Genomic DNA, 17,575 nt, shown 5'->3' with positions numbered 1-17,575 from the left:
GTTTCCTGCACTGTGCTCCAGAGTGGGGGCTCATGGGGAGTTTATGCCCTAATCAGACGGCCCCACACCAAGAAGGTGTGACCAAGGATGTTCAGCCCATTGGTTCCTGGGGACCATGTGTGGGACCCCACACTTTTTTTCCTTTCTTTTCCCCGTTCCTTTGCTTTTCGCTTGTGTAAAACATGTGGGCTGCCGGTCCACAGCTTGTTTAGTTTTACAGTTAAATATAAAAAGTTTAACGGCTGACTTATTGTACGACGTTTCGTTTTTTGCCTTGATATCCAGCTGGGTTTTTGGGAAGCCTTGAAATCTCTGTTTAAAATATCTCTCTGAGACACAAAATGTTGGATTTAATTTTCTTGAAAGATTAAAATGAGTTGCTAAACTTTATTTATATTCTTTTTATTTTCAGCATACTAGCCGATATAGTTATTGAGATTAAGACCAGATACTCATGCCCCATACTGAGGACGAAGATGAATTGCTGGGTCATAGATATGGTACTGTACAATAAATTAACAATGATTTTTTTTTTTTTCTTATCAATAGACAACATGGTCGAGGAAACGGAAGACATAACATACTGTGCACTCAGTGAACACTTTATTAGGTAGACCTGCACACCAGCTCGTTAATATTTAATCAGCCAATTATGTGACAGCAAAAATAACTAATAACTAAATGCATAAAAGCATGCAGACATGGTCAAGAGTTTCAGCTGTTTTTCAGACAAAATGTCAGAATGTAGAATAAATGTTATCAAAGTGACTTTGACCATGGAATGATTGTTGGTGTCAGACAGGGTGGTTTAAGTATCTCAGAAACTGCCGATCTCCTGAGATTTTCACTGTTTCTAGAGTTTGCAGAGAATGATGCAATAAAACAAAAAACATCCAGTGAGCAGCAGTTCTGCAAAAATTCCTTGTTAATGAGAGAGGTCAGAGGAGAAGGGCCAGACTGGTTAAAGCTGACAGGAAGTTTACAGTAGCGCAAATAACCACACATTACGACAGTGGTATGCAGAAGAGCATCTCTGTACACACAATGTGTCAAACCTTTAAGTTGATAGGCTACAGCAGCAAAAGACCAATAAGTCTAAAAATAATAAAGTGCTGACTGAGTGTATATGACACATGACACAATGCAAGTAACTGATAAATTGTCTCTGTTCATTGCTCTGTTCACCTTACCTACTGTAATCGTAAACACTTCCCCTTACAACCAGTAACCCAAGCTCCCCAGAGAGATTAGCTTATTAGCTATGTTTAGACATCTTTGCTTATCAGGAAGATGTGAAAGTCTGGCTACATATGGAAGTCTGAAAAGTCAGAAAAATCGAGTACTTGAAAAATAAGCATTCACATAGTGTTTCATTTAAGCATGAATCATGAACAAGAGATACTGTGGGGCCACCAAATATGATGAAATGGTTCACTTTAAACATCAAGGCTTTTGGGTACATGTAGCGGGGTGTTTTAAATACTAATAACATTGTCATAAGAAATTTTGTAATCTAGGGTTCTATTGCATTACTCAACCATTTGTATAGTATCTAAAAGAGCAAGCAGTATGTCTGAATTACATTAATCATATAGTTGTTGTACATAGTCTGAATATACTCTATCATATTTCAGAGAAGAGCAGCAGTTCAGATTAGCATCCATTAATCTCTGCATATATTCGTGTGCGCATGGTTTGTTTCTTCCCCATAATTTCTGAAAATGTGTGGTTGATGGTCAAATACTCACTTTCAGTGGGCATGCATCCAGTAATTCAATATACCTGGTTCTCCTATAGGTCATTCTTCATGGCTAGTCTTGGAAAGGTTGTTTGTTGAATGTTCTGCTCAGAAGATGGAGGAAAATATATTCCTGGCCAAGTGCTTTGACAAATTACTTCAAATTATTGGCTCCTTTAGGAATAACAATTTTGGTGAAAGTGATGCAATGAATAAGGTATGTAATGCATTTCCAAATATAATGATTTTGCCATCAACATTTACATCATGGGCCTCTTCTAAACATCTTCCACAGTCACAGTAAGCTCATGTCACATATAATTTATAAGGCCATATATCATGCCTTTAAAAATGTTCAGAACATTTTGTCCTCTCAATAATTATTCGTTAGTATTGTGAAATGTGAGTCATTGCCAACCTGTGAAGATGTTTATCTCTATTATTGTTTTGGTGATTGGCAAAATACTGGCAATGTTATTTATTGCAGTGCATTGACTGGTTCAAATATGTATTTAAAATGAATAGCACGAAATGCTGCCCCATTGCGGTTGAGTTGTCTACTTCATAAATTATTTTTGCGTTTGTATTTCTGTAATAATAATTTAAAAAAACGCGACCTAATAGAACAGTAGTTTCGATAATTATCAGCCTCTTATTTGCCTGGCAATAAAACTCCAGCCTCCCCCTCGCCATGCTCACAGTTTGCAAGCCTCACCTCGCCACAATAAAATACATATTGTAATAATTGTTTATACCATTTCCAAGTCAAAAAAGAATGTTCCAATATAAGAATGTAAATATAGAATTCAGAAGTTGCATGATTTTTTTTTCTTAGCTCACTTTTATTGTACGTCCGGCCAACATATTTCTGGTTTGGTAGAAATATAAGTTTGTTTTGCAAATTATTTGAGACAGACATGCAGTGCCCTCCAAAAGAATTGGAACAGCAAGGCCAATTCCTTTGTTTTTGCAATACACTGAATACATTTGTGCTTGAGATTAAAAGATGAACCAGAGACAACAGAATTTCAGCTTTTATTTCCTTGTATTTACACTTAGATGTGTTAAACTACTTAGAATATAGCACCTTTGGTATCAGACAACCCATTTTTTTAAGTAATAAAAGTATTGGCCTTTCCATCAGTTAGCTATAGGTTAATCTTGGTCTCATCCATCCATAAAACTTTGTGCCAGAACTTCTGTCGCTCATCTCTGTACTTCTTTGCAAATTGTAATTTCTAAAAAGTCTTCTTCAAATTGAGATACCTTCACCCCGGCCCTGTGGAGATTGTTTGGGATTGTCACTGACTGATGTTTGGGGTTTTTCTTCACAGTTCTCACAATGTTTCTGTCATCAACTGCTGTTGTTTTCCTTGGTCGACCTATTCGATGCTCAGTATGCCAGCAGTTTCCTTCTTTTTCAGGACATTCCAATATTTTGTACAAGCTATCCCCAATGCTTGTGCAAGGGCTCTGATTGATTTTCCCCTCTTTTCTAAGCTTCAAAATGGCTTGTTTTTCTCCCAAAGTCAGCTCTCTGGTCTTCATGTTGTTTTATCTTTTCTAACACAAATGCAGTCTTCACAGGCAAAACCCAAAGCTAAAACCAAGAGTAGACATTCAAAACTATTTATTGTTTAACCAATCGATCTAACTGGACACATCTGGACAACAAGAAACACCTGTCAGTCACATGTTCCAATACTTTTACTCACCTAAAAATTGGGTGGTCTGATACAAAGGGTGAAATGGTCTAAGTTGTTTAGCACATCTAGATAAAAATACTAGGAAATAAAAGCTGAAATTCAGATCTGTCATCTCATGTCTCATGTACATTTCAAAAATAAAGGAATTTACCTTGCTGTTCCAATACTTTTGAAACTACACTAATACTGGGGAGGGTCTCCCTTTGCTTTAAAAAATTATGCCTTCATCTTCTGCTTAGATAATTCCAGCATTACATTAAATCACTAATCATGGTGGTGAGGTAGGGGGGAAAAGTTGCAGCCAGAAGAGATGAGTCTTCAGTCTGCGTTTGAAAGTGGTCAGAGACTCTGCTGTTCTGACATCCACAGGAAGGCCATTCCACCACCGTGGGGCCAGAACAGACAGCAGAATTGTCTTCATGACCGAGAAGTGCAGGTGCGGCGAGGGGGAGAGGCCAGGCATCCAAAAGTAATGGAACGGAGGGGTCTTGCTGGTGTATATGTCTTGATAAGTGATTGAATATATACGGGGGCTGATCACTTAACTGCCTGGTACGTGAGCACCAGAGTTTTAAATTTGATGCGAGCCATAACAGGCAGCCAGGGGAAGTTGCTGAGCAGGGGGGTGACATGTGAATGTCTGGGAACATTGAATACCAGACAGGCTGCGGCATTCTGGATCAGTTGGAGGGGTCTGATGGTGGATGCTGGAAGGTCAGCCAGCAGATAATTGCAATAGTCCAAGCGGGACAGGACCAATGCTTGTACAAGCACAGCAAAAGTTCAATATAACAAAGTCATTGATTCATCTGGAAATAGACTTTCTCTGCAAGTGATGTGATATCTTATAAAAGGTGTTTCACAGTCGACTGCCACAGCAAAGCTCATATATATTAGAGTGAGCTATTCATTCACTCCTCCAGGGCTGGCTGTCATACAGAGGAGCTGAGAGGAGCTTAAATACACCAATGATCTGTTTTTATGCTTGGCTTATGTTATTCTATCTGTTTTCTCCCCAATACAAAACTTTTCACCAGGCTCCTTTCTGTATTACTTTACATATTTATTGCACCACTGATGCTGTTGCCACACATTCATCAACCTTGTATGTATGTAGGTGTTTGTAGCTTTTTATCACTTTTTTGTAAAAAAAAAAAAAGATATTCATTTAATGAAAATGTTAAAGCGGGGTCACAGTTGTCTATCTCTATTTAATATGTGTGTGTGTGAGAAATGTTATTATACAGTATTGCAGTATGGCATACATTTAGCTTGCTTGTATTTAAAGAATGCAGTTTAAAAACATTTACATTTTAAAACATACAATTCTGGTCTGCATATTGCAGAGTTTATAAAAATAGCTGAAACTTGTGTCTTGCACACCAAACTTTAAAATCTTTTAAAACATATTATGCTCACATCTTACAGTGATGACGTCTTTATTGTAGGCTAACCCGGAAGTTCCTTCTGACATGGGTTCCCTCGTTAGAGTGTATAGTTCATATAGATGACAACGGCAATAGAAAGCAACAGTACGGGGAGAAATTCAGCCTCACAGGGCACCAGCAAGTGCAATAGTTTGGTTCACTGCTCATGCTCATTTGTGAGATCAGATCAATATCATATACATCTATAGGCTATATTTGTCTGTGTGCTTGGGGAAATACGTAAATTGGAGTCCAATGGGGAAATAGGATTTTTGATAAAAATGTGCACTCACCAAGCTTATTATTAGGTATTTATTAGACTTCTGCTGCTGTAGCCTATCCACTTTGAGCTATGATGCGTTGTGTGTTCAGTGATGCTCTTCTGCATATCACTGTTGTAATATGTGATTATTTGCGTTACTTTCACCTTCCTGTCAGCTTTGACCAGTCTGGCTATTCTCCTCTGATGTCTCTCATTAACAAGGCGTTTCTGCCTGTAGAACTGCTGCTCACTGGATTTGTTTTAGTTTTTTGCACCATTCTTTGCAAACTCTAGAGACTAGTGTGTGTAAAAATACCAGGAGATCAGCAGTTTCTGAGATACTCAAACCACTCTGCCACCAACAATCATTCCACGCTCAAAGTCACTTAGATCACATTTTTTCCCCATTCTGATGGTTGATGTGACTGTATGCATTGCACTGCTGCCATACAATTGGCTGATTTGATGATTGCATGAATGTGTACTGAAGTAAAAATGTTTCTAATTGAGTGTATGTTGATAAAATGCAATGCAGCGAAACTGGACCATTCATTCTGGTGGTTTAACTGGACATTGGGTTGATGAAATAAAGCCCATGTCCAATCCCTCATTTTGGAACTTTTATTTAAAATATGAGTGGAGAGAGTAATATAAATAAAAGTGATACAAAGTTTATAGAAATAACAGACATATGGGTTTTAAGGTCAAGTAGGCATATTCTGTATCTCTAGCTAATAGCCATTAGACATATAAGGAATATGATTCATATTGTGAAGCTAAATGAGAATTTTTCATGTCTGCATTTTACAAGAGGATATGGGTAGTTTTGCTGCTGGCATTTTTGGGGTGCAAAAAAATGCCTGGTTTACCATAGCTAATGGGTCTATTCTGGATTCTGGGTGGTTGTCTGTTTGACTGGGGTTTTTTTTCTCTTCTTTTTCAGACAGATATGACCCGTAATATATTTGATATTGTTAGGATGAATGGTAGCTAGCTACATTCATGCAGAATATGAGAACATACTGTAGAAACTGAACTCTGTAGGAACGTACTTATTACTCTGACAACCAAGCTGTGGACACTTTTGATCGCTCACAGAGTGTATTCTTTCTCTAGGCAGGAGTATGTACATTTATAAACTCTCTGTATTTCTTTGAACCAAAGCTTGTGCAAGATGTCTGGATGCAGTCATTCGTATATGATCTGGATAAGTGGAGTGCCTACAAGAGACAAGAGATTCACCAATCCAAATAAAATAATAACCAATGAAGCCCATCAATTAACATACTATTAAAGAAAACATTTCACCATATTCACTATTCAGTTTGAAAGAACATTGAATAGCAGTATTCACACATTTCTGGGAGATGCTCTGAACTTAACTCCCTGAGTGGTGGGCTGTGAACAGCTGTTAAAGCATTCTCCTATCTGAGAGCTGCAGACAGATTCCCGGTGAACTGGTGATATTAGAACAGGGTTCCTGTAGACCACATGATCTCACTGCTCTGGAGTCCTGCTGGAATCACTGGGTCACTTATGATGTGGTCAATGAGATCATCCAAACCTCAAGATTTAGTCACTGCTATTTTTGGATTTGGATTTCAGTATGAGGTGTCTAGTCAAGGGGCCAATATAGAAGTGAGATTACCTAATATCTTTAAGATAAATATTTTACTTTTAATATACACTATTAATGCTGACTACTATGAAAAATATTAAGACCTCATTCATGTTATATTCATATGCAGAGTCAAATATTGGGTATCAAGCTTAGAATATGAATAGTGTTACTCACTGATTGGCTAAAGATTATCTCTCTTGTTTCACTAATATTTCAGTGTTTACTTGTGCCTCCAAAAACATTTTCACAATATGTCATTGTTCATGTGGAAAAGTACTCTTCTGACAAATTCTATAAAAGAGCATTTATATCATCATAGCAACAGAAACATCTGTTTGTGATGATCACAAAGTATAAACACACAATCAGAATCAGTCTTTTTCTGTAGAAATTGGCCATACGTTAAGAGAGTGTTTATAAGGAGGGATACAATTAAAACCATTTAATTAAGTAACCAACCTCACCAATGCCCAGTCTGGAAGAGGGTGTCTCAAACCTAAATTACAATCTTCACATCCAGACGTCCTCTCTCATTAGACTTCGTGTGAAGCCAAATGGCCCCAGCTTATGCACTGCCCCAAAGATTAAAGTCATCTCCTCTAAACCGGGCAAACAGGAGTGAAGCTCTAGCAGCAGAGGGGATGGAGTGGGCTTTCAGGACCAGCAAACTGACAAACAGACATGGACTGTGGCATTACTTCATCCTCCATGTTTATACAGTGATAAAAAACCTGTCTGCTCTCTTTGTATCTGTTACCTCCAGCCCACAGGAAATACTATATCTCAGCCTCACTCTTTTGGGAAGGCAGATATTGCACAACAATGTCAGTCTAGGAACTAAATGTATTTTCTGTAGGAGTATGACAGGATATGTATCAATGAGTTGGTATAACACAAGTGGAAAACAAGGACAGATAGGCCTGTGGAGCCTTAATGGTCTGAACATGTGTCTGGTCCTTATCCCCATTTGGACCTTGTTTTTGTCCCTTTCTCTAATGCTTAGTTTCCAGGTGATCGCCAACCTGTGCCACTGTGTCCATATCAACTGTGAACCCTAAATGAGACAGTAGTCCCAGTCAGTACTCTGCTTATAACCATTCCCTGCCATCAAAATTACGTGTTTAAAAACCACATCCTAGCCAGAAGATTGAAAGTTTAAATACACAGAGGTTATCCACAAGAACTACGAGTCTAGCAAAGAATGTCTTTATAGATGCCCTGGAACCATTTTATGGGACGCTGTTAATTGCTATTAAGAGGTAATGTTCTTTAAGGCTTGATTCATGATTCATGTGCAGAATTCCTTGCCATAATGGGATTTTGTGAGGTGATGTGATCAGCAATAAACCATAAGTAGTCTTTAATTTTTCTGATTTAAAGTTTTTGGATGACATTTAGGCAAAGCGTCTATGCTTAAAATAAAATATTTACCTCTTTTTTAGTCTTATTTAGTCTTCCATTTATTCTGAACTCCAATGCAGTGCATCAGCTTTAGTTTTTAGTTTTTTTTAAGGAAAAACAATCTCCAGGTTTGAATATGAAGAACAAAAACTGACATCGCTAAACTTCCAGGAGCACGTGTGTTCTATAAAGTCAGCTTGAAACAGTAAGTACCACGTGATGTGTTGATTAAAAGCCCTACATACAGGGACTCTGTTAAATACAGGATACGCTGTCCTGTGCAGTGCTACATCACCACAGTAAGGAGCCAACCGTGTCTGCCCACTAAGTATCAGTTTCCTTGTGCCACATTTGACCATTTCCATTGCTATCCCTGTTACTGTACGTGACGGAAAGCCACTTTTCTTGTCATTTAATCCTCACTCCTAATTACTTCCCAGTCAATGCTGCTGGCAGCTGTTCAAAACATCGGGGATGCAAATCTGCAGAAAATGGCAGCATGCTCTCAAATACCACTCTCAGTGAAAATAAGTTTTGAAGCTACTGAAACACATCTGGTTCCTCTGCTTATTTAGAGAGCACATTAAGTCTCCCTCAAATCACAATATTCAACAGAATACCATGTTCATTTTTTTTAAATCAGATGTCAACCAACTCCATTCTGCACTTCACATAGGCATGACCTCAATTCCATACATATTTAATATACAGCCACAAATTGATTCAGGAAACATTTGTATTTGTAGTTTCAAATAACTATTTTCCTGGTCTGCTTCTTTCCCTTCTCAAACGGTCTTCCAAATGCTTTCCACCAAATCTCTTGCTATATCCAGGAAATTTACTGATATACACCTCAGAAAGGAACTCAGAACAGGTCATATTAAAATGAAACAATGACAATAACAGGCTCTCATAATTATTGGTCAATCAATGGACCTCTCCAAAGAGATCTTTGGTCTTTTATGATAAAAAATATATACATATTTTAAAGGTACAATCGTACCATTTTTTTAATAAAATATTATTACAAGACATATTATGTAAATCCCTTCCTATCATTGAAAAATGCTCATTGACTCACCCTCTGCCTGTGTTTATAGTCCTAAAATTCAGGTTTCAAAATATACAGTTGATGGACCGGGACTCATAACAATAATTACAATACAATAATTGAAGCTCATTGGTTGAAAATTGGGGTTCTAATGGTTTTCAACATCAGCACTTTCACAGAGAAGGGGGAGGGATAAAGGATAAACAGTGTTGTGACGGTGTTTGTTACTGAAATTCCTCTCTTGACTGTTAGAAATCTGAAATTACCTATTGTACCTTTAATACCAAGGAATTTGTTTTTACTGTATCCTGTATCACTTTGCCATATTATGCTTCTGCATAAAGGTTATAATACTCTCTATTACTAGGACACATATTGAATTGAATCATTCCTTTAAATTATAATAAAAATAAAAGGAAAGTCACTCTTTATAGTAGATATAAGTCCATATCATTAAAGATATTAGTGTTAAAACTGCCATGCCATGGACATTTTAGCAACTGCCCTTCAAGGTGACTTTGCTTGGCTCAGACTACTTCCTTCTTAATTATTATACCAGAGGTTAAATATGATCGTCTCACACATAATTCACTCTCATATAGGTCAGACTAGTGAAATTTAGAATCTTCATTGTGCATCTGGAAAGGATTAAGAGGAACAAAGCCAGAACACAAATTTAGCTCTGTGTTTTGGGGTAGACATGATTTGGCAAGTGTTGGTTTTCTGTTCACTTATGAATGGTCTATGCACTTTTTAAAAAATATAGCTCTGAAACTGTAGAAATGAAAGATTAAGGCACTGTTGAAAAGCAACAAGTAGAAAAACATAGTCATATTATTCAGATAATTACCAGAAATATTGTACACATTTTAATAAATATTTCTGAAAATTTTTGGAATTTTGGACAGTATTGAACTGGAAAAAGCCACAAAAGCTAGCTGTGATTTTCTCCCTTTTTTATGAAGAAGGCTTTGCTTGTCTCTGATTTATTGTTTTTTTTTTTTTTACAAAGCTCGCAACTACTGAAACTAAGAAATGGGTAACAGGATTGCAGCATTTGGATTAAATGATAATAAAATGTGGTCACTGACATGGTGTAGCTCGCCTAGTGCCCAGATTTTTATTTCTTTTTCCTATTTGACCTTTCTTGTAATAGTAAATTGTATATACTGTACATAATCTGATGTGTACTGTTGCTTGATGTGAACTATACCAATAACACACAAAAACTGTATCCCTTGCATCATAAAATACTAGCCACAACTGGTTTTCATTGTAAATTGTTTGTTTCCATGAAAGCACCTTAATTCTGTTGAATAATAATTTATTTTTTTACTTCCTCTTCCCACAACCTACCTGGTCCTATACTTGAAGTATCATATCTTCATACAGCATTTTGTAATTGTTTTAATAAATATAAGCTGGCTTTTACTTGACAATGCAGTGAGATATGATAAATGCGTGATACATTTGTGTAAAATCATAGTGTAAAAAGTGTGTTAGGTGACTGATGTCTCTGTCATGCTGGATGCCTTCAGAAGGGCAGGTTTTACTGAACAGTGCAGCAGTCAAACAGCCGTGCCCAGCTGCCATTGTGTCCTGAGCAGCACAGAGTCTGGGTCGGGCCTGCTGATTCAATGTCATCACATGACTACATTAATCTGTACCACATGCCTTCACAAAACAATAGCCTACCACAGTGATACTGGAACGGTGGAGGGTTCCTTGTACCACGTCTCTGCGTTCTGTTCCGTGTAACAGCATTGTTCTGGGAAAGATCTCACACCCCCTCTCTATTCCTACACACCAGGCTGCTTTCATCTGATTCACTGCTGTGAATGTTAATCAATTCCGGATATGTTTTAGTCCCATTTCCTCAGTCCTATTCAATGTGCACGAGTCCTTGTGCATATCCTCTACTTGCCACTCCTTGTGTCTGACCCTCATAAAAACACCATTCAAGCCCCAGAAACAAAGCACTGTAGGTGATATAAACAGACATAAAAAACATAATATGTTGATGCACCTAAAATGGTTCATATCCATGTGTCACATCTCAATGCAATTGATTTGTTCAAATTCTCATAGTTATATTGGAATTTCTCTTTTCCACAATAGGATTGATATTCCGTAATGTGATTTATCCTAGTTATCTCAGAGAAATCTCAGGGAAATGCTAATTGAAGGGGTAAGAAAAATGGCTGATGCAGATTTGCAATCTCTCAGGATGGTGCAGTAAACATACTCAGAGCCTATGGGAAACCCTAGATGACCAGCTTGCATTCCTTCTCTGCATGTAGTGGGAATTAATCAGGCACAGAGATTCTTTCTACACAATGTCTTTCGAAAGAATCTGTCTCCTTCATACCACCAGTTCATAGTGCAGGCCCCGGTGTTCTCATGCCTACTGCGATCCCTTCCAAGCTGTGCCTGCTGTTGCCACCACTACGCCCCTGCAGCTAATACAGAATGCAGCCACACAACTTACAGCATCATGTCACAGTCTTCTCACTTCACTGGCTGTCAGTCACATTTCCATAATCCTGAAATCAAGCAGGCGAATGCACTTCTGTTTCTTCTGCATTGCTTTGTAAAATAAATTCAATGTAACATAATGCCTATGAAGAGGCAGGGGGTAGGGGTGGTGGGTACCATGTACAAACACAGACATGTACCCACAAAAAGGGTGATATTTATTTAACTTTCACTATTATTATTATTCTTGACTGTATAAATAAAATGTACAAGGTTGTTTAGTCCTTTCAGTAATATTGTGAACAAGAAGAGGCACACCTAGCTAATAAGGAGTCGCAAGTCAGCAGAACAAACAGACATTTATTCACACACGCATAACAACAAGCAAAAAAAGCGGTGTTTACATGGCACACCTACAAAGATCCTCATAGACGGAGGTCTGGGTGCAGTGTGCAAGCATAAACACATACTGTAGTCAGACACTAGTGCTGCCTGGCTTTAAAAGCCCAGTATGGTCTCTTCTCCTCTGCCACAAAGCCCAAGAGCACAGCTCAGAGGGCAGAGCCCGACTCCCGACCCAAACCGCTGCTGCCTCTGCTGGGTACACAGGGAACACGCCCAGGAGATTACACATGGAAGCCATTATGCTGTTAGTCATACGATATACATCTGACCGTGTTTGCACGTGTTTGGGACAACGGAAAAAATGCTGGCAAAAAAGGCATTGCTCTCTTATAAGAAAGGACGGCTGTTCTGCGTTAAACCAGACACAGAGTGTTACTCTAACTGGGAATCCATTTATTAATATCAGCATGAGAGCTGTAAAAGAAGATTGCTGAAGTGGATGATGCATTTCAGCCTGCACGTTCTGTCACGTTGGGTCAGTCAGTAGCTAACCTTACCATTTCACCGGAGAGTCTAGACTGCACAAAGATCCTGTTTTCTGGTGAAAATACATACTGTGCCAACACATTATAATGGAGTTGCGGTTTTTTTTTTGGTTAATTATGTACATCTGGAACAGCTGGTAAACCAGAATCTACATATGGTCAAACAATGTCCTCATGTTTTTTCCTTCCTCTCATCAACACTACACTTCTCACAGCCTGTGTGAGACGTTCACAGTGCTGTTGTATCTCCTCACATACAATCCGTAAACATATGGAAAAATGAACATGGCGGTAATCTGGTAACCATGCAGAATGCTAAATTGCAGATGATATGCCTGTTTAAATGCATTCCTCAGGCTGACTTGAAACAGTTTGAAACCAAAACCTCCATTTCCTGACCTGTCTGCATAGCAGGAAGAGGCTAATATTTTTTACAGAGAGGTAGGCCTCCATTTGTAAAGCACAATGCAGGAAATTTTGCAGATGACATCAGCCCCTACTATTTTATATACGTATGTCTTGGTTTTTCTGACCAAGTATATCCTGTCCATCAAATGGAAAGGCAACTGGGCAACAATGATTACAATATTTTGTCTTTTCTCGCAAAATGTTTGTCTCAGCTTTAGTTTTAAAAAGTAACAATTTATTATGTTAGGTGTGAAGAGGTTATTATCCTCTAATTGTATCAGGGATAAGTATGAATAGTTCAATGGCATTTTTCGGTAACAGTACATTTTAAAAAAACAATTGAAGAAAAAATAAAAATAAAAAATAATTATCTTGTGAAATTATAAAGGATTGCAGCAATGCTTTTGTAAATTTCCCTCCTTTACATGCATGGGCCTCTTAGACGTAAGAAATAGTGTACTGTGGTCTTCATTTTGGTCTTGCTTCATCTTATAATGCCAAGTTTATTTATTGGATATGAGTTCACCAGGTTTGTGCCTGTAATGTCTGATTCACTCTGTTGCTCAATCTGGCTGGTCTGAGGGAACATGCACAAATATGACTCTTATTTTGATAGGTATGTGAGGCACATTGGGAATTCATTACAGATTCTCGAGTCGAACACATATCTCTTTTCAAATTTTAATATAGGAAGATATTACTCTGGCAAGAATACTTTATTTCAAAAAGCAACAGAAAAACATTCTGAAAGAAGCGGTTGTAAACAGAGCTGTGTGCATCACCATCTCCGTTGCTGTGGATTAAGAGTGCCTGCCAAATGCCAGTAATGTAATGCACTGTAATATAATATAATCAGTTAAATGCAGTGATATATCTTCAATTTCCATTGCAATCTGACTACAAGTCCATATTAGCAGGGAAAACAAAAAAAGAATGCTAATGTGCTTAATGAGAAAGGTGTGTTGAGTTGTGTTTAATTTCTGTTGATATAGCCTAGTTTTCCATCTTTTGGTCCTTCAGGCCTAAGTGATCACCTTTTGCCCCTTTTGCCAAATTCATTGAGCACTTCACTGATCACTTTATTAGGAACACTTGTACACCTACTTATTCATGTGATAATCAGCCAATCGCATGGCAGCAGTGCCGTGCTGATAAAATCATGCAGATACAGGTCATGAGCTTCAGTCAACATATCGACCATCAGAATGGGGAAAAATGTGATCTAAGTGACTTTGACCGTGGAATGACTGTTGATACCATCCAGGGTGGTGTGGGTATCTCCAAATCTCCTGGGATGTCTCTAGAGTTTGCAGAGAATGGTGCAAAAAACAAAAAACATCCAGTGAGCAGCAGTTTTGTGGGCAGAACCACCTTGTTAATGAGAGCTGGCAGAGGAGAATGGCAAGACAGGTCAAAGCTGACAGGAAGGTGGCAGTAATGCAAATCACACATTACAGTGGTATGCAGAAGAGCATCTCTGAACACACAATGCATCAAACCTCTAAGTGGATAGTCTACAGCAGCAGAAGACTTAATATGTGTAAAAAATAAATACGTAATAAAGTGCTCACTGAGTGTATATTCTGTATAACTGGATTTTGCTAAACTGTTTTTCTATGGTGGGGCATGTTCTTCTCACTTTCAGCACCTGCCTTTCAAAAGGTCTCTGCATGACTCTAAAACCCATTGAAAAAGGGCAGAAGATTGATGCTGAAATGTTTTTTCAACATATAAACAGAATTAGCTTAATTCCGCTTCATGGTTAAAATGTGAGATTCAGTTATATGCTCATAGGTTGAGAAAATAATATAAAATAAACAATAAATATTATATGCCAGCACTGTGAAAAATGACATGTGTGATGAATTGTCGGAGTGTAGCTAATTTGATTACCTGAAATGGAGCATGTAATTGGGCACAAGCACCGAGGACACAATGTGGAGGCAATCTAGCTGGGTAGACAATTAATCTTACTGTACCTGGTGTCAGTTGTGCTAGTTGCAAACTATTCTTTGAGGCTTTTCTGACCAAAAAACACTGTCATCAAAACTGCACTGAAACTGCAATATAGTTGAATTTTGTATGTATTTATTTTTGCTACACAGCATTTACTCTTGATTGGAAGTTGTATAAAGGTAATGCTTTTACTATTACTGGCCAGTGTGATGACCAGATATGAAACCCAGTTGTGTCTTTACATGTTCAGTGGGCTCCAGAATTATTGGCACCCTTAATGAAAATGAAGAAAAAAGACTATACTTTATGTTAAAATATACTGGAAAACTGTATCCATCCATCCATCCATTATCTTAACCCGCTTATCCTGAACAGGGTCGCAGGGGGGCTGGAGCCTATCCCAGCATACATTGGGCGAAAGGCAGGAAAACACCCTGGACAGGTCGCCAGTCCATCACAGGGCACACACACCATTCTCTCACACACTCATACCTATGGGCAATTTAGACTCTCCAATCAGCCTAACATGCATGTCTTTGGACTGTGGGAGGAAACCGGAGAACCCGGAGGAAACCCACGCAGACACGGGGGGGAACATGCAAACTCCGCACAGAGAGGCCCCGGCCGATGGGGATTCGAACCCAGGACCTCCTTGCTGTGAGGCAGCAGTGCTACCCACTGCACCATCCGTGCCACCTGGAAAACTATATACGTTCATTTATTTATTCAATGCATGTTTCTATGGTTTTTATTTATTAATCTTATTCTAATTATCTTGTGTCATTCCATGAGGTAACAAGTATGCAAAATTTATTTGCCAACCATCAGGATAGGAAAAGCCAAATAAATGTCAATTCAGAAGACACAGGTGGTAACTGACCATCACAAGTCACAAGGTTATGGGTACAAAAACATGTATAAATGGTTAAACATACCACTTAGCAATGTACGGGTAATAATAAAAATAATATAAAACATGTGGCATGGTTGTAAACTTCAAGGATGCAAGTGCATATTATCCAGACGGATGCTAAGGAAGATGGGGAGGCCATAAGTAACCCAAGGATTGCAGTTCAAGACTTGCAGAGATTGGTTTTGCCTTGCGGTCACCAAGTCTAAAAAAACATAAAATGCAACCTCAGTATCAGCAAACTCTTTGGAAGGGTGGCATGAAGACAGCCCTTACTGAGCACAATAAACAAAACCAAACATCTTGAGTTTGCCAAACCTCATTGGAGTTATGACTGGAAAAGAGTGCTATGGTCAGATGATTGTTTTGGCCATGTTGTTTTGGCCATGCACAATATCGATGTTTGGTGGCAAAATGGAAAGCATACAAGGATAAGCGCCTCATACCTACTGTCAAATATGGTGGTGGTCATTCATGTTTTGGAGATGTTTTGCTGCCAGTGGTCCAGGGGCAATATTTAAGATCAATGACACAATAAATTCAAGATAGTATCAGGAAATTTTGGCAAGAAAATCTGGGAAGCTGAGACTTGATCATAGGTAGATTGTCCAGAAGAACGACGACTCTAAGCAAACATCAAATCCACACCATGTTCTGCAATGGCCATTTCAGGATATCCCCTGCAAAGTTCTGCATGGAGGAATGGACAAAAATCCCACCAAAATGAGATCTACTTTGTGTCATCTTTTTTTATTTGAAACATGTAAGACTTTGGTTGATTCCATTGAATCATTGATAAAGGGAATTACTCTATGCTATGCATGTTGGAAATAAAGTTTATGTCAATCATTTATTTTTATTTTTATTTTTGGTTTACAGCAGATTTATCAAGGGTGCCAATAATTCTGCAGCACGCTTTATGTCGATGCGCATCTCGCAGTAAGCTCCCAGCATTTGAATAAGTAATGCTGTCACAGCAGGGATTTCCAGCATCAAAGACTCTGCTGTTGGACGAAAAGCTCATTAGGTCAGTTCCGGCCCTCGGACAAATGGGGCTGTTTACTTACTGGTCGTAAAAGAGGCTTCCGAAGTTGAGACAGACAAATTCTCACAGTTAGTCAAATGGGGAGAAGCACTCACAGCAGTCATTGAGCTCTTTCATCACCAGCGTCTGCCTCTGCTGTCTTTTCTCCCCGCGGTGTTTCCATAAAGAAAGTGTTGCATGAGTGCTGACGGTGAAGAAGAGAGAGCAGGCGTGAAGGAACAGTGGCTCATTCTAATTGGGGAAACTGTAAAGAAGGGTTAAGGGGGTCCTGGGAACAAAAAGAGATGTGAGAATGTACATTTTAGGATTGCAGCCTCTCATTCAGGCCTGTTATGCTTAAACCTATGGCTGACATTCAGTTAATAGGCTCTTAGGATCTGAAACTCAGTTTATGTTTGCTTTGATGGAAGTAAATAAGCTTCTACTGTTTACCTTAAGGTTCTATTTACTTGATTTTTACTTGGTATGTGGTCCCTGCAACATTTTATGTACAACATTTCAAAATAATTTAAAATGATTTCAAGCTGAAATTTTATTTTTGACGTTAATGAGAAATAATACCAGTTGGGTCAACTCACGATATAGTTTCAGATAACAAATTAATGGTGATGTTCGTTTTATGATCATTCACATGTTCTTATGAACATGTTAAATGAACCAGAATAATTTGTTCCTTTAATGAAAT

Source organism: Conger conger, chromosome 12, assembly GCF_963514075.1.
Source record: "Conger conger chromosome 12, fConCon1.1, whole genome shotgun sequence".
Taxonomy (NCBI): Eukaryota; Metazoa; Chordata; class Actinopteri; order Anguilliformes; family Congridae; genus Conger; species Conger conger.
The sequence above is the reverse complement of the archived record's forward strand: the minus strand, read 5'-3'. Positions refer to the sequence as shown.